The sequence below is a fragment of the Schistocerca americana genome, chromosome X, assembly GCF_021461395.2.
Source record: "Schistocerca americana isolate TAMUIC-IGC-003095 chromosome X, iqSchAmer2.1, whole genome shotgun sequence".
Taxonomy (NCBI): Eukaryota; Metazoa; Arthropoda; class Insecta; order Orthoptera; family Acrididae; genus Schistocerca; species Schistocerca americana.
The window spans coordinates 198,654,495-198,671,473 of record NC_060130.1 but is presented as its reverse complement, the minus strand read 5'-3'; the positions used below and the strand labels follow the sequence as shown (position 1 = coordinate 198,671,473).

Genomic DNA, 16,979 nt, shown 5'->3' with positions numbered 1-16,979 from the left:
GATTCCGAGTTTACCGAGCGAGGTGACGCAGCGGTTAGCCCACTGGACTCGCATTCGGGAGGACGACGGTTCAAACCAGCGTCCGGCCATCCTGATTTAGGTTTCCCGTGATTCCCCTAAATCGCTTCAGGCAACTGCTGGGATGTTTCCTTTGAAAGAGCAAATCGACTTCCTACCCCAATCCGATGGACTGATGACCTCGCTGTTTGGTCATCTCCCCTAAAATCAACCAACCAACAAACGTTCCTAGTGCGCGTGCATAGCGAGTCGCGGGTACCGAGTGCTGCTCACGTGCTTTAAGCACGCAGATGTAAAGCGTTTGACAGCACTTGTCGTGAAGAACATACAGGGTGAAAAGTATTTAAACCGACAAACTCTGGGAGGTTGTAGGGGACATCAAAATAATTTTTTTTCCCTGATGTCATTTTTTCCTACGAGGATTATTTAAACCGTTGAAGGCCGTATTACGCTCTTCAGTAGTTAGAGGACGTATTACGCTCTTCAGTTGTAGGCAACTGCTGTCAACCAGTGTAGTAGTGCATTGTCTCTGTTTACTAATGGAGCGATACACCTGGAGTGAGTACACTGATATGGTTGGTGCGTACTACGTAGCGCACCACAACAGACGAGCTTCACAGCGGGTTTATCAACAACAATATCCTAATCGCCGTATCCCGCATCATACGACCTTTGATGCTGTGTACCAACGTCTGCGTGAGATCGGGTCATTTAGCAGATTACCTGGACAGGGATGCCGTCGCACGGTAACAACGCTGCAATTTGAGGAAGCTGTCTTACAGCATGTGGAGCGGGATCCTTCAATCAGCACTCGTGCAATTGCACGTCACATGGGGACAAATCAGACGAATGTAAGAACAGTCCTTCGAGAGCAATTGCTACGTCCGTTTCACATACAGCGTGTCCACAACCTGGAAGCAGTTGATTATCCACCCAGAGCACAGTTTTCACAGTGGTACCTGGAACAGTGTGAAATACATCCTACATTTCCATCCTCTGTGTTGTTTACCGATGAAGCAACGTTCGGGCGTGATGGAGTCTTCAACATGCACAATTCGCATGTTTGGAGTGAGGATAACCCACACGCCACAGTTACTAGCGCTCATCAAGTTCTTCGTTAATGTGTGGATCGGTCTTGTTGGAGACTGTTTAACTGGGCCGTATGCCTAGTTGTTGTCTCTTGGTCATAGGAAATGGAAAAGTGTTTGTTGGTTTAATTAATTTGCCGGCAGAGAAATCTTCCTCTACCGGTTTAAATACTCCTCATAGGAAAAAATGACATTAGGGAAAAGTATTTGTTTTGATGTCCCCTACAACCTCCCAGAGTTTGTCGGTTTAAATACTTTTCACCCTGTATAAAGCGAAATGGGGATACGCAGTAAAGAGTACAGTCGTTGTCCTAAAGTGGAAATGGTGCGGTTTATCTGACGTACAAATGGACATGATCATTAGCTTTCTGTCTAAGAGTGAAAGCGTTTCCGAAACGGCTAAGTTAGTAACTGTTCGCATGCCGCCGTGGTTAAAGTGTGTCGTGCATGGATAAATGGCGCTATCCAAAACCGGCGCGTCCGCAGCTCGTGGTTGTGCGGTAGCGTTCTCGCTTCCCACGCCCGGGTTCCCGGGTTCGATTCCCGGCGGGGTCAGGGATTTTCTCTGCCTCGTGATGACTGGGTGTTGTGTGATGTCCTTAGGTTAGTTAGGTTTAAGTTGTTCTAAGTTCTCGGGGACTGATGACCATAGATGTTAAGTCCCGTAGTGCTCAGAGCCAAAACCGGCGCCGAGCTAACCCTGGTGCACCATGGGCCATAGACGACAGGGGTGAACGACGGCTACGGATATGCGCACCAGCGAATAGTCGTGCAACTGTTGAGCACCTGACCGCCCAGATGAAGCAAGGGACTACTACAGTTTCTTCTCAATGACTGTTCAGCGGACGTTACTGCATATGGGCCTCTACAGCATGCGCCTGTTCATGCACCCATGCTGACTGCTGTTCATCAGCCATGAAGGCTGGAAATTGCACGCCAATACCACAACTGGACGTCCACTGAATGGCGACAGGTAGCTTACTCAGGTGAATCGCGTTTTATTCCCCGTCGCACAGAGGGTGTTCGGCGTGTACGGCCTTGCAACAAATGTAGGGAGTGTCTAGGTCGGAAGATAGTCTGGGGAACGTTATAGTCTGGCATCCCGTGGGTGATCTTGACATCCTGTAAGGCACACTGTGAGAGGCACCCAGATGCCTTGCTCATACTGTGGCATCAAGCAGTCAGGCCTGCAAGATGAGTGGTCTGCCAAGCGAGTGGACTTATTCTTATACGATCAATGACTGATTATGAGCTCTGGTACCCACAATTAAGCTACAAATTATTCTCCTGTTTGAATATTACGCAGCGGAAGAAGATAAAGCACTACTGACTATTAGAAATTTACACACGCTCTGGCAATACCACATTTCCTTTCTTACCCAACGGCTTTGATCAACACGTGGCCATCGCACCGAGTATGAATGGCACGCACATTATAAATTCTGAATATCATGACTACACACTATTCGAAAAACAAGGCCATCAATCTTTTTCACCGAGCGAGGTGGCGCGGTGGTTAGCACACTGGACTCGCATTCGGGAGGACGACCGTTCAATCCCGTCTCCAGCCATCCCGATTTAGGTTTTCCGTGATTTCCCTAAATCGTTTCAGGCAAATGCCGGGATGGTTCCTTTGAAAGGGCACGGCCGACTTCCTTCCCCATCCTTCCCTAACCCGAGCTTGCGCTCCGTCTCTAATGACCTCGTTGTCGACGGGCCGTTAAACAACACTAACCTAACCTAACCTAACCATCAATCTTTTTCTTTTCACTATCTTTTTTATTCCGATAAATTCTATTATGATTCAAAGATAAACTAAACACTCCATTACATTTTATACAAAAGTTACACACGAGAAACTCCGCCCAGTGAGCATGGCTTTGCATTGGTGATTCTTTATCTTATGGTCTCGTAATTATCTAACGCTACAGTGCACTTTCTGGATGGGATGGTGGATCTTTTGCTATATCTCACACTTCGACTCTCACACCCATCATCACGAAAATTTACTCCAGACCGAGCGGTACAAAAAGGAACATGCATAACCCACTGCCTCTGAACCTATCTTGCAACTCTCCCATGCAAACCACACATACTTAAATTACATGATATACTTCATACTGGCAACATAGAATACAACACAACGTTAGAATTACATCACTTTCAGCTTTCCCACTTCAATTAGTATTCATCCCAGTTTCACACGACACTGCCCCACTTCGTAACTTTTCTTTCCTACTACGAACTCTGGAGGATATATGCACGTCTTCCTGTGCAATGCAAGCCAAGTGGCGTTGCTGGATAGACGGCTGACTCACCTTGCTCCACTGTCAGAGTATTAAAGTTTGAATCTAGAGTCACACGGAAGCAACACGCAAAGTAATATTAAGATCATATTCATCACACACGCGAGTCATCAACTGATACCTTGGACGAGTACTTCTCCTTATCCTTTGTCTAATACACAGATTGAGACTCACACAGTACTCACCACGTGGAAATGCTCGTCTCTAATTTCAAGTCCTACACACCCCATTTCTTAAGTATTTCCAACTTATAGTACACACGCCAGTAATTCAGCTTAACTTCAGCATTCTGAAGTATTTAAACTTAGTACTAGCTCTCGCAAGTATTTCAACTTATTGCTACACGTGGTTTCATTTTGAGCATTGGTCACTTCCGAAGATTACTACGATCCCCTTAATATTACCTGCCTGACATTTAATTCTCCCCACAAAAGTTCCTGAAATAGAGAAATAATTATTCGAAACTACTCTTAAGTATTTCACATGCATACCATCTCTCCACTCTTTTGTCTTTACGGAGCACACCTAAGACAGGTCTTACCAACACAAGATCCAGCGCCAGAGTGCTGAAACATGGCCGTTCTTCAGGTCATCTCGCACATCCGCCGAGGTGGGGGAGCACCTTGCTACCGTATTGGTCAGCCACATTTCAGGCGTTCAAAGCTCAGGTAAATTTCATCTCTTTGGTTCCACCAATGGTGACCAAAGGACCGTCTCAAAGATGATAATATATTCACATTCAATATCTGCGGTTAGCAGACGACCATACATTCATTCATTTCGCAGATCTCACCAAATTGGATATAGGGAATTTATTTTGTGGGAGTGCACATGTGATCAATTAAATAAATAAATTGTCCTTCTTTCCTACACTGATATCTGGTTTCGGTGTATTAAGTGAAATTGAGTTATTATTAAAAAAATATGTTGTTCTGACAAGAATAACGAAGAATATTGTTCCTATTTTCAATGTCGGGCGGTACTGTACCCTTTCAACTGAATAAACACATGTATGTATCTATCCTTGCTGACCATGTGTACCCCTACATGCATTTTGTTTTTACTCGGAACGGTGGCATATATCAATAGGACAACCCGCCCCGACAGCTGAGTGGTCAGTGTGACGGATTGCCGTCCTACGGGCCCGGGCTCCATTCCCGGCTGGGTCGAGGAATTTCTCCGCTCAGGGACTGGGTGTTGTGTTGTCTTCATTATAATTTCATCCCCATCCGGCGCGCAGGTCGCCCAATATGGCGTCGAATGTAGTAAGACCTGCAACAAGGCGGCCGGACTTGCCGCGTAAGGGGCCTCCCGGCCAATGACGCCAAACGCTCATTTCATTTCCAATAGGACAACGCAACGTGTCACACAGCTTGTAGCGTGCGTGCGTGGTTCGAAGAGCGCCAGGACGAGTTTACCGTACTCCCCCGGCCACCAAACGCCCAGAATTTAAACTCAATCGAGATTCTCAGGGAGCCATCAATTGGGCTGTTCGTACTATGGATCCTCAACTGAAAAACCTAGCGCAGCTGGCGGCAGTGCTGGAGTCGGCATAACTCCACATCCCTGTCGGAAACTTCCAGAACATCACAGACTCTCTTCCTGCACGTCCGCTCTGCATAAGGTGGTTCTTCAGGCTATTGATAGGTGATCACAAAACGTGACTGGAACGTGTAGTTCACACTTTGACGTTCGTCAATATGCAAACTCACGCTAGGAGAACATGTTGTGTTTGCTTTCACGAAACTGGAGAGCTATTACGAAAATGAGTAGCTTTCATAAAATTTTGGAATAATTCTCACAATCGATAATTCACCCGAAATTGCTGATTGTTTCAAAAGAGTCTGATCCTTCATATTTGACAGTTATGTAATGGTCCACTGATTACAAAACTGGCAGTACTACTCTTGAAGACAATCTACGTAACAGTTTCCAAACCTACAACCATTGACCAAAACGTCGAAAGTGAGCAGTGTGATTTTAGACGCTGTTTAGCGTGTTGGTCGGGAATGCCTGGAAAGCTGCTACACGATATTTTTCGCTTTCTTTGCCATTTACTCCCGCGAGTCTGTAGCGTAACATGCAGTACTTTGTGACTGGACCCCTCTTTGTGGCAGACAAATGCTCCGGCTAACCATTTTGCCTGAAAACGTCGTCTTAACGGATGATGTATTTGCGTCTCCAATTGGAACCTTGTGCTTCGAAAGATGGTTAGAATACGTAATATGTCGTAACATCGATTATTAAGAGTATGCGCTTCTAAACAGGTCCCATCTCTGTAGCTATTTGGACTGTTTGTTCTGGAGAGCGAAGAACGGCAAAAGTGAGATAAATGGCGAACGAGTAAAGTCTTATCCCGTGTAGGAAAACGCGGAACTTCTTTGTGGCATAGAAAAGGCCTTCTTTTCGATCAGCCAATATTTTAGCTGCTTGGATATTACAGTTTTGGACCCGTATACTGTCGGCTGATCAGACCAGTCGCAATGGCTCCAACATCGTAACTAGAAAACCTGTATCCAGCACCAGTTGTTTTAGGGGAGTAAAAGTTTTCAGGTATATCGACGACCTCAACTTACTCTTAAGTACTCTAAGGCCTGTGTCGCATTCCGTTGTCCAGTCCAAAACAATATCACTTTTTCGCAGTATCTTTAATGGTTGTGTGATGGTTCAAAAATGGTTCAAATGGCTCTGAGCACTATGGGACTTAACATCTGAGGTCATCAGTCCCCTAGAACTTAGAACTACTTACACCTAACTAACCTAAGGACATCACACACATCCATGCCCGAAGCAGGATTTGAACCTGCGAACGTAGCGGTCGCGCGGTTCCAGACTGAAGCGCCTAGAACCGCTAGGCCACCCCGGCCGGAGGTTGTGTGATGCCTTCAGCTTGGGGGGACGAGTTTCCTTGATGTTTGTGCTTTACGTGCGTTTTATGCTTGCTTTATATAGAAGGTTCTATTCGACGCTCGTTTAGAAAGTAGAATTTTAGCTCGCCTGCTTAATAAATATCGCTCATAGCGATATACACTGAGGTTACAAAAGTCATGCGATAGCGGTATGCAAATATACAGACTGAAGTAGTATCGCGTACACAAGGTAGAAAAGGGGAGTGCATTGTTGGAGCTATCATTTGTACTCGGGTGATTCACGTAAAAAGGTTTCCGATAAGATTATGGTCGCACAACGGCAATTGACAGACTTTGAACGCGGGATGGTAGTTGCAGTTTGACGCATCGTTACCGAATTCAATATTCCGAGATTCACAGTGTCAAGAGTGTGCCGAGAATTCCAAATTTCAGGCATTACTTCTCACCACAGACAACACAGCGGCCGACAGCTTTCACTCAACAACCGAGAGCAGCGGCGTTTGCGTAGAATTGTCCGTTCCAACAGAAAAATAACACTTCGTGAAACAATCGCAGAAATCTATGTGGGACGTACGACTAAAGGATCCGTTAGGATAGTGCGGTGAGCCGGCCTCGGTGGCCGAGCGGTTCTAGGCGCTTCAGTCCGGAACCGTGCGACTGCTACGGTCGCAGGTTCGAATCCTGCCTCGGGCATGGATGTGTGTGATGTCCTTAAGTTAGTTAGGTTTAAGTAGTTCTAAGTTCTAGGGGACTGATGACCTCAGAAGTTGATTCCCATAGTGCTCACAGCCATTTGAACCAACCAACGAAAATCCGTACGGACATCCTGATATGGATTTTGCTTGTGTTCTTTAAATCACTTTAGGCCAATTGCAGTTTAAGTCCTTGAATCTTTTGCGTCATTCGGGATTCACGTTAAGTTAAATTAATGAAAGAGACAGAGAAGATAAGAGAAGATCTGTGTGATTAATAATGGGTAAGATACGTCAGTTCAAGAATGACAAAGGAATTTTCAGCCACTATAGTGGGAGACTATAAAGAAGACGTTGTGTACCACGGGAAAACTTCGTCTTAAAAATCCAAGAGCATAAGTTTCAACACAATTCAATGGGCAAATTATCTCCATAAGCTTTGAATATTTTTTGCGCATACTTTTCTGCAACCTCAGCAAATTATATGGAATGCGTGCCGTTGTAATAATAATCCAACAGAGATGCGTTTTTAGATTTTATTTACAGCTACCGGTTTCGAGCAATGGTTCATTCTCAAGCGGTTCGTTATAAGACGTTATACCCGCAAAAGCAATCTTCTAGAGGAATAAAAATTAATGTTCCTTTGTGTGTGTGTGTTTTTTTTCTCTATGAGTTACTAAGCCATTCACCCGATTGTGATAATAGTTTTGTGAGTTGTCCTCGGTAGCCCGCGAAGGTGCTTTCCCCCCTCCCCTCCCCTTTCCAAAAACAAGAAAAAAGAGTGCGACACGTATAATCCGTTCGTCATAAGAATAAACTTGACGTAAACATTGCACTATGCATTCTTCCGCGTTTGCTGGAACCTCTTTGGATTTCCGTTTCACGTGGGACTGCAGCCAAGCTGTCTCGAGTACTGTCAAGTACGATAATCAAAATACATTTCGTGTTGTGCGTTACTCGCACATCGACTTAGCGATAATACGGGACAACAGCTTTACCGGCGCATTTAGCGTGGACAATACTGGCCGGTCAGCTGGTACAGCTAGCCAGCAGTGATGTGACCAGCTGCAGTTGATACGTAAAAAGAGACGAGAAGAGGAGCAATATAGATTCGAATGTCATTTAATTTTTAAGCAGAATGAAATAGTACACTGCAAATCTCTCCCAGTACGATCCTTAGACGACTAGACCAAAACAGCAACACGTTGTCGTTTTTAGCTAACGTACTACTGTAATTAAAAGCAAAAATGATGAAAATTCCTACCTTAACAACAGGATAATTTTTCTGCATAAGCTGTGTGTAACGTAATAGAGTAGTGAAGGATTTCACCGTAGAGTTAAACATTGAAGCCACTGAAGGTATTACTTACAGTCAGTTGTTTGGTAATCTCTTAGCTCCTTCCTTTGGATCTTCTCTATTTCCTCTGTCAACCCGATCTGGTACGGATCCCACACTGATGAGCAATACTCAAGTTTAGGTCGAACGAGTGTTTTGTAAAACACCTCCTTTGTTGATGGACTACATTTTCTAAGGACTCTCCCAATGAATCTCTACCTGGCACCCGCCTTACCAACAATTAATTTTATATGATCATTCCACTTCAAATCGTTCCGCACGCATACTCCCAGCTATTTTACAGAAGTAACTGCTACCAGTGTTTGATCTGCTATCATATAATCATACAATATAGGATCCTTCTTTCTATGTATTCGCAATACATTACATTTGTCTATGTCAAGGGTCAGTTGCCACTCCCTGCACCAAGTGCCTATCCGCTGCAGATCTTCCTGCATTTCGCTGCAGTTTTCTACTGCTGCAACTTCTCTGTTATACTACAGCATCATCCGCGAAAAGCCGCATGGAACTTCCGACACTGTCTACTATCCGAATCCAAGAAATACATTTCAATTCTATAAGTGTCACCTGCTACGTTGATAACGAGCCTATCAACAACAGAATCCACGAAGCCAACCAGGAGCAGCATTTTCTCTTCTTCTTTTATGACGAGCCGCTATATGTACTTCCAGCGTTCGGCAGTGACGAGTGAAAGAGCTGTGTGCGTTAGTTCCAGTACGTCTGCACTCCGTCTTCAGGCCACAAGTGGCCCATCGGGACCATCCGACCGCCGTGTCATCCTCAAGTTGAAGATGCGGATAGGAGGGGCGTGTGGTCAGCACACCGCTCTCCCGGTCGTTATGATGGTTTTCTTTGACCGGAGCCGCTACTATTCGGTCGAGTAGCTCCTCAATTGGCATCACGAGGCTGAGTGCACCCCGAAAAATGGCAACAGCGCATGGCAGCTGGATGGTCACCCACCCAAGTGCTGGCCACGCCCGACAGCGCTTAATTTCGGTGATCTCACGGGAACCGGTGTATCCACTGTGGCAAGGCCGTTGCCCCAGTACGTCTGGCAGCTTAACAATCTTGTTACCTCTCGGACCAAATCCCGCAGCTTGGCTTGGCTCAGTTCTGTTGGGTTCATATTGTAATGGTACAGCAGCAAATGTAAAAATGCAGCATTTGTATGATGTGCTCGATGCTGTGAAAATGGTTGTTTTCCATGTTTCTGCCTACGATACTTATGTACCTCTGCGGTATAAAACGATGGACATAGTCCAAATAAAGAGGATTTCGTTTTTCATTTTTACCTTAAACATTAAATTTTCATGTTTTCTTAAACAAATTTTATGGACAGTTTTCCATAAATATCGATAATTAAGAATTTGTATTTGAAATGGAAACAGGAATTTCGCGTCCAATAAGTAATTAGAAACAAGAAGACACGCATTATTCATAAAAAAATGATGATGAGTTTTATAATTACGAGATGCAGGTATTTCAAATTGAGCGAGAAAAAAATTGATACTGGAGAGATTTGAACTAACGCACGAATGACTGCACTTGTATCACCTTCCATTATGGCACCGTTTTTTTTTTCTCATTTTGTTCGTTAGTGTTCGTTGTATTGTTCGGGGCAGACTTTTCATGATTCTTGTTCGAGTCCATCCATGACCTCAGTTATTTTTATTACAGAGAGCAGCTAACCCTCTAATCGAACACGCTGAGCTCTGCGTAAATTCAAGAAAAACATTAAGAACAGTCTATTTCTCGGCACTTTTTAACCGTGTTCCACGCCCACGTTTCACTAAGGAACAGAAAGCAGGCTCAGCCATTTTTATACTGCTCATTAACAGCGCGACAATCAGAGCAGAACGCTGCGGAGGCTGTGTCTGTACACGATTTTTGAAATAAAAACTACGTAGCTAAAGCGTGACTAAGAAAAACGTTGATGGCTGTTAATACATTTGAATATCTTAAATTTTCATTTAACGTAATTTAGTAATAAGATATCTAATACATAACTAGGACCTACATCCAAGAGCGTAACAACATCAGTGTATGTGTGCTACGACTTCTGACCAATCATCGCCTTTGTGTTTCGTCAGGTTTATTCTTATGATGAACGTATTATAGTTCGGGAGATATGACAGCATAAACAATGAAATGAGCCCCGCGAAAATATCTAGACTTGTGCATCCACTACCTTACGATGAGAGAGCTTAGCTACTGGCAACACAATTTACATAATTCCTGATTTCAGACCTTTAAGAAAATTTTTCTCGCTGATACCCGCCATAATATGATGAAATTAAGAAAGGTTATCGTTTACTACATTTCCGCTGTACATGCCATAAAACTGCCGCATCAGGTTCAAAATGGTTCAAATGGCTCTAAGCACTAGGGGACTTAACATTTGAGGTCATCAGTCTCCTAGACTTAGAACTACTTCAACCTAACTAACCTAAGGACATCACACACATCCATGCCCGAGGCAGGTTTCGAACCCGCGACCGTAGCAGTAGCGCGGTTCCAGACTGAAGCGCCTATAACCGCTCGACCACGATGGCCGGCTGCCGCATCAGGCATTACGTTTTTCTGTATTACTTCGTTACTACTAACTCTATTCACAACGTCTTAGACAAAATCTCCATTTGGTGTGATGAATAGCAGCTAAGCTCTAAATGTGGAAAAATTTAACTCGATGAGGATGAGTCGGAAGAAGAAACCTGTAATGTTCAGTTACAGCATTACTACTGTTCCGCTTGACACAGTCGAAATCGTTTAAATATCTGGGTGTAACGTTGCAAAGCGATATGAAACGGAACGAGCATGTCAGAACTGTGAAGGATAGGCGAATGGTTGACTTCGGTTTAGTGGGAGAACTTTTAGGAAAGAGTGGTTCACCTGTAAAGAAAACCGCATATACAACGGTGGTGCGACATATTCTTGACTACTGCTGGAGTGTTCGGGATCCATACCAGGTTGGACTGAAGGAAGAAATCAAAGCAATTTTGAGGCGGCCTGCTGGATTTGTTGCCGGTAGGTTCGAACAACACGTAAGTGTTACGTAGATGCATCGGGAACTCAGATGGGAATCGTTGGAGGGAAGACGGCATTCTTTTCGAGAAACACTATAGATAAAATTTAGAGAGCCGGCATTTGAAGCTGACTGCCGAACGATTTTACTGTTGCTAACATACATTGCGCTTAAGAACAACGAAGCTAAGATATGAGAAATTAGGGCTCATACGGAGGCATGTATAGTCGTTTTTCCCCTGCTCTATTTGCGAGAGGAACAGGAGAGGAAATAACTAGTAGTGGTACAGGGTAGTCTCCGCAACGCACCACACGGTGGCTTGCGGAGTATCTATGTAGATGTAGATATTTTGCGCAAGTATCCACAAGTATTACTGAATGTGCTGGGAAATTTATGTCATTGTACGGCACATAGTTCAGGAGATTCTTTCTTTCGTTCTTTCTTTCGCGTACGCCATAGTCCCGCAGCGATCGCAGGGTCGGCGTGTTTACAACGGATTTGGCAGTGTTAGTTTTAGGGGTGGCCGGACGCCCTTCCTGCCGCCACTCCGTACCCCCAGGACGGAATTAGTGTACCCCAACTGTCTGTGTCTAGTGTAGGCCGTGAAATAGTGCGGACGTGTGTAAAATGTCTGCGACGTGTGCAACTGAGCCGGAACGTGGGGACCAGTCCGGAATTCACCCAGAGTGATGTGGAAAACCGCCTAAAAACCACATCCCCGCTAACCGGCTCTCGTCGTTAATCCGCCGGGCGGATTCGATCCGCGGCCGGCGCGCCTACCTGAGTCCAGGAAGCAGCGCGTTAGCGCTCTCGGCTACCAAATGGTTCAAATGGCTGTGAACACTATGGGACTTAACTGCTGAGGTCAACAGTCCCCTAGAACTTAGAACTAGTTAAACCTAACTAACCTAAGAACATCACACATATCCATGCCCGAGGCAGGATTCGAACCTGCGACCGTAGCGGTCGCGCGGCTCTAGACTGCAGCGCCTAGAGCCGCTCGGCCACTTCGGCTGGCTCTCGGCTATCGTGCCGGGTCACACATAGTTCAGGAGATATGACATCATAAACACTGAGATGCGTCGGAATCTCCCGCGTCAGGCATGGCGTATTGTTTTATTACTTCTACTACTAAAAGTATTCGCAACACGTTTGGCAAACGTATTATTTTAAAAAGTATGTAAAAACACGGGTGTATTTCAATGCAACGTTGTGTCAAAATTTCAGATCAATCGCTCAAGAACTTTCCGAAATTCGCTGTTAAGAAGAACCGAATAGAAAACGTAAATGTTCCTAATCGCATCCCAATGACTCCAACAGATATGCCATTCGAGTTGAAACGCTTGCGGTTTCCGGTGCGGCTCGCAATTGCAAATACTGTCAACAAGGCGCAGGGACAATTATTACAAGTGTGTGGACTAAATTTGAAAAACGCCATGCTTCTCACATGGGCAGCTGTATGTGTGGCTTGCTCACGCGTTGGAAAACCGTCTGACTTGTTCGTGTACGCACCAGTCGGAAAAACTAGAAATATTGTTTTTCTGTGTCCATCCTTTTGACTGGAGGTCTTGGGACCCACAGCTGTTCACTGCTGTAACAAACTGAAACGCCTACAGCCGTCCTTATGATCTTATTTATTGGGTAGCTAACAGCTTAGGCGCTTGAATGCGCCATCTTCAGGCCGTAGTTCTACATCTACATTTATACTCCGCAAGCCACCCAACGGTGTATGGCGGAGGGCACTTTACGTGCCACGGTCATTACCTCCCTTTTCTGTTCCAGTCGCGTATGGTTCGCGGGAAGAACGACTGTCTGAAAGCCTCCGTACGCGCTCGAATCTCTCTAATTTTACATTCGTGATCTCCTCGGGAGGTATAAGTAGGGGGAAGCAATATATTCGATACCTCATCCAGAAACGCACCCTCTCGAAACCTTTACAGCAAGCTACACCGCGATGCAGAGCGCCTCTCTTGCAGAGTCTGCCACTTGAGTTTGATAAACATCTCCGTAACGCTATCACGCTTACCAAATAACCCTGTGAAGAAACGCGCCGCTCTTCTTTGGATCTTCTCTATTTCCTCCGTCAACCCGATCTGGTACGGATCCCACACTGATGAGCAATACTCAAGTTTAGGTCGAACGAGTGTTTTGTAAGCCACCTCCTTTGTTGATGAACTACATTTTCTAAGGACTCTCCCAATGAATCTCTACCTGGCACCCGCCTTACCAACAATTAATTTTATATGATCATTCCACTTCAAATCGTTCCGCACGCATACTCCCAGCTACTTTACAGAAGTAACTGCTACCAGTGTTTGTTCCGCTATCATATAATCATACAATATAGGATCCTTCTTTCTATGCATTCGCAATAGATTACATTTGTCTATGTCAAGAGTCAGTTGCCACTCCCGGCACCAAGTGCCTATCCGCTGCAGATCTTCCTGCATTTCGCTGCAATTTTCTAATGCTGCAACTTCTCTGTTATACTACAGCATCATCCGCGAAAAGCCGCATGGAGCTTCCGACACTGTCTACTAGGTCATTTATATATATTGTGAAAAGCAACGGTCCCATAACACTCCCCTGTGGCACGCCAGAGGTTACTTTAACGTCTGTAGACGTCTCCCCATTGATAACAACATGCTGTGTTCTGTTTGCTAAAAACTCTTCAATCCAGCCACACAGCTGGTCTGATATTCCGTAGGCTCATACTTTGTTTATCAGGTGACAGTGCGGAACTGTATCGAACGCCTCCCGGAAGTCAAGGAAAATAGCATCTACCTGGGAGCCTGTATCTAATGTTTTCTGGGTCTCATGAACAAATAAAGCGAGTTGGGTCTCACACGATCGCTGTTTCCGGAATCCATGTTGATTCCTACAGAGTAGACTCTGGGTTTCCAAAAACGACATGATACGCGAGCAAAAAATATGTTCTAAAATTCTACAACAGATCGACGTCAGAGATATAGGTCTATAGTTTTGCGCATCTGCTCGAGGACCCTTCTTGAAGACTGGGACTACCTGTGCTCTTTTCCAATCATTTGGAACCTTCCGTTCCTCTAGAGACTTGCGGTACACGACTGTTAGAAGGGGGGCAAGTTCTTTCGCGTACTCTGTGTAGAATCGAATTGGTATCCCGTCAGGTCCAGTGGACTTTCCTCTGTTGAGTGATTCCAGTTGCTTTTCTATTCCTTGGACACTTATTTCGATGTCAGCAATTTTTTGTTTTGTGCGAGGATTTAGAGAAGGAACTGCAGTGCGGTCTTCCTCTGTGAAACAGCTTTGGAAAAAGGTGTCTAGTATTTCAGCTTTACGAGTGTCATCCTCTGTTTCAATGCCATCATCATCTCGGAGTGTCTGGATATGCTGTTTCGAGCCACTTACTGATTTAACGTAAGACCAGAACTTCCTAGGATTTTCTGTCAAGTCGGCACATAGAATTTTACTTTCGAATTCACTGAACGCTTCACGCATAGCCCTCCTTACGCTAACTTTGACATCGTTTAGCTTCTGTTTGTCTGAGAGGTTTTGGCTGCGTTTACACTTGGAGTGAAGCTCTCTTTGCTTTCGCAGTAGTTTCCTAACTTTGTTGTTGAACCACGGTGGGTTTTTCCCGTCCCTCACAGTTTTACTTGGCACGTACCTGTCTAAAACGCATTTTACGATTGCCTTGAACTTTTTCCATAAACACTCAACATTGTCAGTGTCGGAACAGAAATTTTCGTTTTGATCTGTTAGCTAGTCTGAAATCTGACTTCTATTACTCTTGCTAAACAGATAAACCTTCCTCCCCTTTTTTATATTCCTATTAACTTCCATATTCAGGGATGCTGCAACGGCCTTATGATCACTGATTCCCTGTTCTGCACTTACAGAGTCGAAAAGTTCGGGTCTGTTTGTTATCAGTAGGTCCAAGATGTCATATCCACGAGTCGGTTCTCTGTTTAATTGCTCGAGGTAATTTTCGGATGGTGCACTCAGTATAATGTCACTCGATGCTCTGTACCTACCACCCGTCCTAAACATCTGAGTGCCCCAGTCTATATCTGGTAAATTGAAATCTCCACCTAAGACTATAACATGCTGAGAAAATTTATGTGAAATGTATTCCAAATTTTCTCTCAGTTGTCCTGTCACTAATGCTGCTGAGTCGGGAGGTCGGTAAAAGGAGCCAACTATTAACCTAGCTCGGTTGTTGAGTGTAACCTCCACCCATAATAATTCACAGGAACCATCCTACTTCACTGCAGGATAAACTACTACTAACAGCGACAAACACGCCACCACCAGTTGCATGCAATCTATCCTTTCTAAACACCGTGTGTGCCTATGTAAAAATTTCGGCAGAATTTATCTCTGGCTTCAGCCAGCTTTCTGTACCGATAACGATTTCAGCTTCGGTGCTTTCTATCAGCGCTTGAAGTTCCGGTACTTTACCAATGCAGCTTCGACAGTTTACAATTACAATACCGATTGCTGCTTAGCCCCCGCATGTCCTGACTTTGCCCCGCACCCGACCTATCCAGCGGAACCCGAAACCCCACCACCCCATGGCGCAAGTCGAGGAATCTGCAGCCCATATGGTCGCAGAAGCGTCTCAGCCTCTGATTCAGACCCTCCACTCGGCTCTGCACCAAAGGTCCGCAGTCAGTCCTGTCGACGATGCTGCAGATGGTGAGCTCTGCTTTCATTCCGCTAGCGAGACTGGCAGTCTTCACCAAATGAGATAACCGCCGGAAGCCAGTTGATGCTGAAGGAGTTAACACTATCCATATATACACCGCATCAGTGACCAACATAACTGGTTATGCAGACTGTCTGCGTTGGAGTGCTGGCACCAAAGTTTACAGACACTCTGCGTAACCAGTTATGTTGGCCACTGATGCGGTGTATACGTATATGGATTGTTTTAACCCCTTCAGCATCATCTACGACCTGAAGATGGCGCACTGAAGCGCCGAAATTGGTAACTACACAATAAAAAAGATCATGAGGACGTCTGTAGGCGTTTCATTTTCTTACAAAAAATATTGTGTATCCAAAAGTACTTTAGTACATAGATTAAAAAACCAAACACTTTTGTACCGTGGAATTGCAACGCATGCCGGGTACAGCTAGTAAAATGTAAAAAAACAGCTCTGGTGGATTATTCTTACAATAATATCCATCTATTGTGGAAGTGTAATTAGAGAAATTCATGTTTATTCAGGGGCGTGCTGACAGATGATCATCCTGTGCACGCATGCACCGGCTGGAACACGAGAGGTGCGGCGTTGATGGTACAGGTGCACTGATAGCGCCCTTCATACGTCGTAAGGTCGCTTATGGAATGTAAATTCAGATAAACAACACCAAGTTCGATTCCTCGCTCCTTCCTTGTCCAACTGATGTGAAGTTTCGTCCCTAATGACCTCGACGTCGACGAGGCAGCTTCTAACGACTGAAGGCCAGTGACAAGTGACGTCCTGGATCGTATCTGACACGAGGAAGTAGTAATGTCCTGATGACTTAAGTAAGGGACCCATATGTGGAGTAATGTGGACTTGTGTACAAGACTTGGGACTACATTCCGATTCAGCTTTGTTCAGTTGTAATTACTCCACTTACAAATGAAGAAATTGTA

General features: G+C 44.9%; 1 pseudogene; it reads right to left on the bottom strand.

The window, feature by feature from the left end:
* Positions 1–9,256: 9,256 nt before the first annotated feature.
* Positions 9,257–9,373, bottom strand: LOC124556919 (annotated as a pseudogene).
* Positions 9,374–16,979: the final 7,606 nt, after the last annotated feature.